Source organism: Eumetopias jubatus, unplaced genomic scaffold, assembly GCF_037043125.1.
Source record: "Eumetopias jubatus isolate StellerSeaLion01/CBP00866 unplaced genomic scaffold, mEumJub1_p1.0 scaffold_13, whole genome shotgun sequence".
Lineage (NCBI taxonomy): Eukaryota > Metazoa > Chordata > Mammalia > Carnivora > Otariidae > Eumetopias > Eumetopias jubatus.
Window position 1 is genome coordinate 105322080 of NW_028274819.1, and position 8436 is coordinate 105330515.

The following is an 8436-nucleotide window of genomic DNA, read 5'->3' on the forward strand; positions in this document are numbered from 1 at the left end:
ACACCACTCAAGTGTTAGATATAAAAAGAAATTTTCCCTTTTCTCTTTTGTCAAAGCAAAATATAGTGGAGGTTTTTACTCACAAGCCTGCTTTCCAGGGGATGAACTGGGGAGCAGTGGAAGGAGTAGACAAAGAGGTTAAAAAAGAAACCGGCAAAATCTTGAAAGTAAGAATGAAAGCTAGTGAAGAAAAAGGGTTCCTAAGTGCCCAAGAATCATTCACTGAAGTAATCCTCTAGTCCTTCCATATCCATTTCCAGAGAGGAATTTAGACAGGCCAGAGCAGATGACGCATCCTTGGCTTTCTGGACACTTGGTTTGGGTTGAGGAGTTTCTGGTTGGATGGATTCCTTCCTGATGTCTTTATTACCACTTAGAATCCGTTGGCTCTCAAAAAAGAATTGATTAGGATGGCTCAAAGAAAAGCCACAATCATCCACATTATGTATCATCTCGAAGAACTTCTGACAGGCCACTTGGTAATGCGTCCCTTTTACTAAATCCAAGATCTGCTGTATCCCTCTCCAGGAGAGATCTTGTAGGACTGCAACTTCTGCTTCAGCAGCTCTGGATCGCTGTGACGGAATGGGCACCCATGATAATCCCCGTGGCTTGGTGGATTGGTTAGAATAATCTTCATGCAACTGAAAGGCGTATAGTCTGTCCTCTTGCCTTCCTTTCCGAAGCTATGACGGATATTATAAGAGTAGCATTTATCAAACTTGTCTGGATCCATCTTTCCTCTGATAAATTCTTGCTTCCAGAACTGCAATGCCTGTTCAGTGTTAAACCAATGCCCTCCAGGAAGAGGCCATACTGCATCCGGCCTCCATGACGAAGATGGTGACTTTCCCGCAAGGCTTTATGTAACTGACGCATGCAAGGTGGGAAGGATTTGGTAGAAAGCGAATCAATCTGGTCTAAAGAAATCTTCCCAGCATTCTTCTGTGTGCTGTAATCTTGACCAGTGTAAGAATGACTGAGGTGGTTAAGTAGAGGCTGAAGTCTCTCGTCGGACTGCACAGCAGGCAAGGACCTGGCTGTTAATGCTAAAGCCTTTCGCTCTGAATTCATTCAGGACAATTGCCACAATGTCTTTAAGTGGTACATAAGCGAAGTCACCTTCCAGACAGACTTTCCTTCCTCGGAACAAATCCAGAGCATCAGCAAAAGGGATCTTATAAACTGACTCCAACTCCAATTCCGTCTTAGACCCACTCAAATTGGGTGATGAAGCAAGAATCTCTGGTTCTCGGACACTCTTCTATTCATCACTTATAGCCTCAAAGTGCAAATGGCTATCCTTTAAGAAATTCTGAATTTTGTCATTGGGTAAAATGCTGAATCGAAATCGAAGGAGATCCATTTCTTGTTGAATGAACCAGCGTCTAAGGTCCTCAGACTGGCAATAAGCAAGGCGTAAAATAAAGTGAGAAATATGATCTTTTCTTCGTGGTTCATACTCATTCTCTAAGTTTTCTCTGAAGGAAAACTTGAGCTTTCTTATCTCATTCTCCAACTTACTCTGGTATGGCTCAGTTCCTTTCACATAGCTCACACCAAGATTTTCAACTGCTTTTAGCAATTTAACTCTATCAATAGCCAAGCGTTCAAACTCGATCAAAGATATGCTTTCAGAAGGTGGCTCCAAGTAAAACTGAAGGCTATGAGAGTAGCAAACATTCCTTTGGTCACCTGTCAACCTCAGTTTTTTCCGTTTTCCTCCAGAAAACTGCATCTCGTTACTGCAACCACACAAAACACGAAAAACCCAAACCAACAGGCGCTGTTCTCAGATGGTGGGAGAGTTCATATCAGGTTATCAGATTTTTAATAAAGATTTTATTTATTTTTAAAGATTTTATTTATTTGAGGAGAGCAAACAGGGGAAGGGGGAGAGGGAGAGAGAGAATTTCAAGCAGGTTCTGTGCTCAATGGGGCTCAACCTTATGATCCTGAGATCATGACCTGAGCTGAAACCAAGAGTCGGACACTTAACTGACTGAGCCATCCAGGTGCCCCTATTTATTTTTTCTGAGAGAGAGAGACATGAGGAGCGGGGGGTGGGGGGAGAGAGAATCTCAAGCAGGCTCCACAGCTGGCATGGAGCCCGATAACGGGGTTTGATCTCACAACCCTAAGATCATGACCTGAGCCAAAATCAAGAGCCAACGCTTAACTGACTGAGCCGCCCAGGCATCCCTATCATTGGGATTTGAGAGATGAGTTTTCCAGACACACAAAATGATAAGGGAGTTTATCACCACTAAACCAGACGTATAAGAAATTTTAAAGGGACTTCTTTAAGTGGAAAAGAAAAGGTCATCATTAGACATAAGAAAACTATGACTAAAAGGATATAAAATATGACATCATACACATAAAATGCAGGGAAGGGAATAAAAAGGGAAGAGAAGGGAAAAAAGAAAGGATTTTTTCCTATTTATTTAGGTTGTGTTTTAACTTAAATGACCAAATTAATATGGACCGCTATTTACTTAGGATGTTCTATATGAACCTCATGGTAACCACAAACCCAAACCTTATGATACACAAAAAATAAAGAGAAAGAAAGCCAAATAAACACTATATACTCATCAAACAGAAAGAGAACAAGAAAGGAAGAAGAACTACAAAAACAACCAGAAAACAAATTTTTAAAACGGCAATAAGTACCTAATTATCAATAATTACTTTAAATGTAAATGTAAATGGCCTAAATGCTCCAATCAAAAGACAGAGTGGCAGAATGGATTTAAAAAAAAGCCAGACCCATCTATATGCCCCTACCCAAGACTCACCTCAGACCTAAGAACATACAGATTGACAGTGATGGGGTGGAAAAACATTCTCCACACAGATGGAAGCAAACAACAACAACAAAAAGAGCTGATGTAGCAATACTTTTACCAGACAAATTAGACTTTAAAACAAAAACTGTAACAGGAGACACAGAAGGACATTACATGATGATAAAGGGATAAATCCCAACAACAGGCTATAACAATTATAAATATCTACACAGCTAACACTAGAGCACCTAAACAAATAAAGCAAACAGAAACAGACATAAAAGGAGAAATTGATGGTAACACAATAATAGCAGGGGCCTTTCACACTCCACTTACATCAATGGGTAGATTATCCAGACAGACAATCAATAAGGAAACAATGCCTATGAATGACACATTGGACCAACTGGACTTAACATGTATATATAGAACATTCCATCCCAAAACAACAGAATACATATTCTTTGTGAGTGCAAATGGAACATTCTCCAGAATAGATCACATATTAGACCATAAAACAAGCCTCAATAAAGTTAAGATTGAAATCATACCATACATCTTTTCCAACCACAAGAGTATGAAACTAGAAATCAATCACAGGGGAAAAAAAAAACTGGAAAAAACACAAACATGTGGAGACTAAACAACCAACCAATGTGTCAATGAAGTAATAAAAAAAATATATGGGGACAGATGAAGATGAAAACACAATGGTCCACAATCTCTGGGACACAGAGAAAGCAGTTCTAAGAGTGGAGTATATAGCAATACAGGCCTACCTCAAGAAACAAGAAAAAAAAAAAAAAACAACAATCTAATCTTATACCTAAAGACACTAGAAAAAGAAGAACAAACAAAGCCCAAGGTGAGTAGAGGAACGGAAATAAAGAAAAGAGCAGAAATAAGTGAAATAAAGATGAAAAAAGTAATACGGGCGGGGAGGGAATCAATGAAACCAAGAGCTGGTTCTTTGAAAAGACAAAATTGACACCCTTATCCAGGCTCAAGAAAAAAAAGAGAAAGGACCCAAATAAATAAAATAAAAAATGAAAGGGAAGTAACAACGAAAAATAATAAATGAATTCAACCTTGAGATGTTCACAGATGGGAGTTTTATGGATCAAGGACAAGGAAGAGCTAGATGCAGTGGTGACCCCTCAGCTATTAGCTGCTGCTGGTTGACTGCCCAAGGGAACTGCTGGGCCGATCAAGCCACCAGGTTTGCAGCCCATACAAAGGCTCCAAAACCCGCTAACTAAATATCAACTCCAATATTCCTGGAAGGATGGGAGGACCTCAGAAGAGCTAAGGAATGGGGATTTAAACACTGTGCTGCCCCAAAGCCAACCGGAAATATAACGAATCTTTATCCCAGAATAATTTATGGAAGAAATGATTCCCGTATTCATCAATGCACCCATTACAGGTGAGATGCTGCTGTTTGGTGGTCCCACAAGAATCCACAGGTTCCCTACACTCTGTTAGCAAGGAGAACATTGAAAAGAACACTGCTTGGACCACAAGCTTCTGATGGACCTGAAACTACTACTTAGGGGAGAGCTTGTCTGACGAAATAGGTTAAGTACAAGCTAGTTGGTTACAACCAACCTCCCCTAAAGGCCCTAGATAAAATACAACACAAGAACTCACAAATCGTGATACTGCAGAATGTTGGGTTTCAACCTGGAACTAAGGAATATTTCTGAACAGGTGCAGAAATGTTGCATTCCTCCAAACCTGATCTTTGCTTGGAAGTAACTAGAGCAGTTATGAAGTTGAATTTGGGGAAGCATTTCTGAAATACCAGGTTTTAAAGCACAGGCCTAAATAAGATTATAGATCGTTGCAAGACCTAGTTATCTATTTAGCCAAGGTGGCAATTAGATTCTAAAGGCAAAGGCAGAGGGTTATACAGTCAACAAGACTTAGCTTTTTTAATAGTGAGAAGATTCAACTTTAATAGAAAGAGTTTGTCTAGGCAGATGAAAGATAAAGAAAAACCTTCGTTTATAACTTAGACCAATAATCTAAGAAAACTGTCATTTCAACAGGGAGAAAAGCCAAACTCCAGTCTTATATCCGTGTACTTCTGATATTAAAACTCATGCATTCCAACAAGATGAATTAAAAGAAGCTTATGCAGTCTCTCTTTCCCTTCCTGTCATCTCCCATGTTGATATATGATGTTCTGATCAGAATCTCCATCAGGAATGAAGGGCTCTCAGCTGTAGGAGTGATGCCAACAGTCCTCAACTCTCAGAGGCCATCGGAATTGCCTTGACTGAAGACAGCTGCCTTGCCAAGGTCACGCCTTCTTCCCAGCTGGTAACATCCAATGACTGTTATAAAAGTCCCGGGCCTTTTGCCCTCTTTTAGGATGGTTCTGAAGGGTAATCCTACTTTGGAACTCCTCAGATAATCACTTAAGGCTTCTGTTGATATAGTATCACTGCCCGAACATCTGCCTGATCTGCTCTCTTATTTACCCTTCTCTTCCCCAAGCGTTGATCACTCCCAAATAATTTTTTTTTTTAACTACATACTAGTCTCCATAATCTTCATCAGTCCTGACCATGCACAAAATTCCTTTCCAAAGATTTCCTTTTACAGCCTTCTACAACTTTCCTCTTTACATCCGAGTTTGTCCTCAGTGTTCCCTCTTTGAACTCTTTGTCTCCCTTTCCTTGCGAAGAGTTGTTTCCCTATTATTTCCAGTAGTCTTAATTACATTTATTAACATTATTTACATTTGTTTATTTGTTCTTAGATTACCCATAAATCTTCATTAGGCAAAGTACTAAGGGTTTTCTCTGAAACAAAAACAAATGAACAAACAAAATAGAAACAAACTCAAATACAAAGAACTGGAAAATACCATATGCTTTTTCTTTTCTGACAAGTTTTGCAATAGAGAGAACATGAACCTGCCTGACTTCCAGTAAACACAGGTAGAACAGAAACTGTACATCTAATGCCAACAACTCTAAAGACAGGTCCATTTTAATAAACCCAACAACCTGAAATTAGCTTCAATATCAAACATTTTCCCAGATCACATAAACTTGAAAGATGTTTGGGTTAGTTACAATTTTTCTGAGTTTTAGAATGCCCAATTATTATAAGTGTTTGCCTTTAAGCCAACTAAATGAAATTTAGCGATACCATCCAGAGAGAGAGAAAACAGCTCACGTTTACAACATACATGGACGCACATACAAATACACAAACATGATGCAAACAAAATCTTAAAGGCCCAATTTCCAAATATAATCTTTTTACAAAACAAATCCATTGTAAGATGAGATTATAATTTATAGATCCATTAATTGGTCATTTTTCTTAGGAGTCTAACAAATACTGCGGCCAAGCAGTGTTGCAAAAAAAAAAAAAAAATTACCCAATTTTAGAGAATACAACCCAAAGGGCTGCATATGGGGATCAAATGGTCATTTCCCATATCCCAATTGGAACACGGCTAGTTTTGTTCAAAGATACCAAAAATTGCAACAACAAACAAACCAAATGAAGTCCTGGGTACCAGTAGTAAGCATCGGTTCCTCCCCAAAAGCCAGAGCTTCACCGAATGAACCAAACAGAAGAAACAAGGTCACGAGCCATTGCACATGAAGTACTCACCAAGAGATGTCCGTCCAAACCAAACCCCCAAACTAGTTCTTTGCTGCAGGAGTTATATTTGGTGCCGAAGGTTGGCGGTACCCAGGTGGGGTGGGGCCCCTGTGATCGTCCCTGGGACCAAGAGCCTAGGCAGCCGCTTGGACGGTCACCAGACTTCCCTTACTGATGAACCATGAGCAAGGAGCTCCTAGCTGGTTTGCCAACTTTGTACCCAAACCCAAGTTTGTGTGTCTGATGCACAGCTAACACTGAAACATCGAGTAAGCCGTGAGGAAAGGGCTTCTCTGAGAGGCGACCAGATGAGGAGCCCAACAGACAAGCCTCAACTTTACCTCCCCCCAAAGGAGAGTCAAGAGTCAGGGAAATTTAAAGGCAAATAAAAGGGGCCTGGGTAAAAAGTTGCAGCTGTTCTTCTTAGTCCCATTAACGCTTTGGTTACCAGCTTCAGCAACATAAAGTAAGTTGTTAACACAATTCAGCTTCTGTTTGTTACGCGCTTCCTTCTTCCTAGGCGAAAGGAATGCCTTTTAAACTAAAATAACCCACTGACCTCCCCAACTCAGGCAGGGTGTGAATGACGGGTGCTACAAACTTTTAGGCTGATATATATATTTATATGTATATATACACTACTCTACATCGATCTGAAAAATTAAGTGTTCATGCATTCAACAAATACTGTCTACTCTGTGCCAGGTGCGGTCTGGGGTGTAGGAGGTACGATGCTGACAGGGCACATAGGATCCCTACCCTGTTGGAGGTGCAGCCTCATAGGGGCCCAAGGAGGGCGGCAGAGGGGGATGAAAGGAGAGATTATAGAGCCAGGACATCTGAAGCAAAATGGGAACTTCGATGTTTTGGAGCAACGACCCAATCCTTCAGACCATGAGGTCACTCTTTTTGCTTTAAGTGTTTTAAGTCAGGGCGCCTGGGTGGCTCAGTTGGTTAAGTGTCAGCCTTCAGCTCAGGTCATGATCTCTGGGTTCTGGGATCCAGCCCCACTCAGTGGGGAGCCTGCTTCTCCCTCTCCCTCTGCTGCTCCCGCTGCTTGTACTCTCTCTCTCTCTCTGTCAAATAAATAAATAAAATCTTTAAAAAAAATGTTGTAAGTCCACAAAATACACTTCCTGGAAGCAGGCTTAAGTGACGAGTTTGTCGTCCACCCTGCTCTCTGCCCCAGTGGGGCGGGTAATTGGGCGGTGATTACAATCCACTGCACGTGGTACTGCTCTGACCCAGACCAGTTAACGCTGTCTAGTTCGGGGCTCGGGAGGCAAAGTGACAAACTATGAAAAAATAAGATATATGAGGAAAGCTTAAAATAACAAGACAGCAGGGCTTTGCTGGTGATATTAAATAAGAGCCCTCAGACCTTCAACGTGTAAACAACAGGTATTAGGCCAAGAAACTTTTCTGTGGATATGAGTCCAAAAGTACCTGAAATAGGTCCCTACAGCAAAAAGGAAGAATCATTACCATTATCAGCAATATTGTGTTGATGCTTCAGTAGAACGAACACGCAAGCAGAATAAACAGCACTATCAGGGCTGGGCACGCAAATACGCCTGGAAGCCGAGACTCGGATTTCAGTTCCAGTTTGTAAAGTATTTCCAAGTTGGATATTTCCAAGTTTGGATGTGAGGAGAAAGAAAAAGAGGTCCCCTGAGGCCACATGCAGAGGAAGGGCTGTAGACACAGACAGACTAACATTCTGCTTCCTGCTTTTGATTTGATTTGATTCTTTGAAAAAAAAAAAAAACAGATCTAAGAATCGCTGATGCACGGGCCCGCCTGATGCCAGAGGACGTGGGCTTTGCAAAGATTCTGTAATTTCTGTCTCTTTGTAATTATACGTGCTGCTGTACAGAGTAAGAAAAATGGAACCTAGAGGTGGGTTTCCCAAGTCCCGCAGCCACAACCTTATCCCTGCCAAGGAAAGCACAGTCCCTTGCAAGTCAGAAATAACCCATCAATTGATATTTATTTTCTACTACATGCCTGACCGCGG

General features: G+C 40.9%; 1 pseudogene; it reads right to left on the reverse strand.

The window, feature by feature from the left end:
- Positions 1–215: 215 nt before the first annotated feature.
- On the reverse strand, positions 216–1809 carry LOC114211375 (DNA primase large subunit pseudogene; annotated as a pseudogene).
- Positions 1810–8436: the final 6627 nt, after the last annotated feature.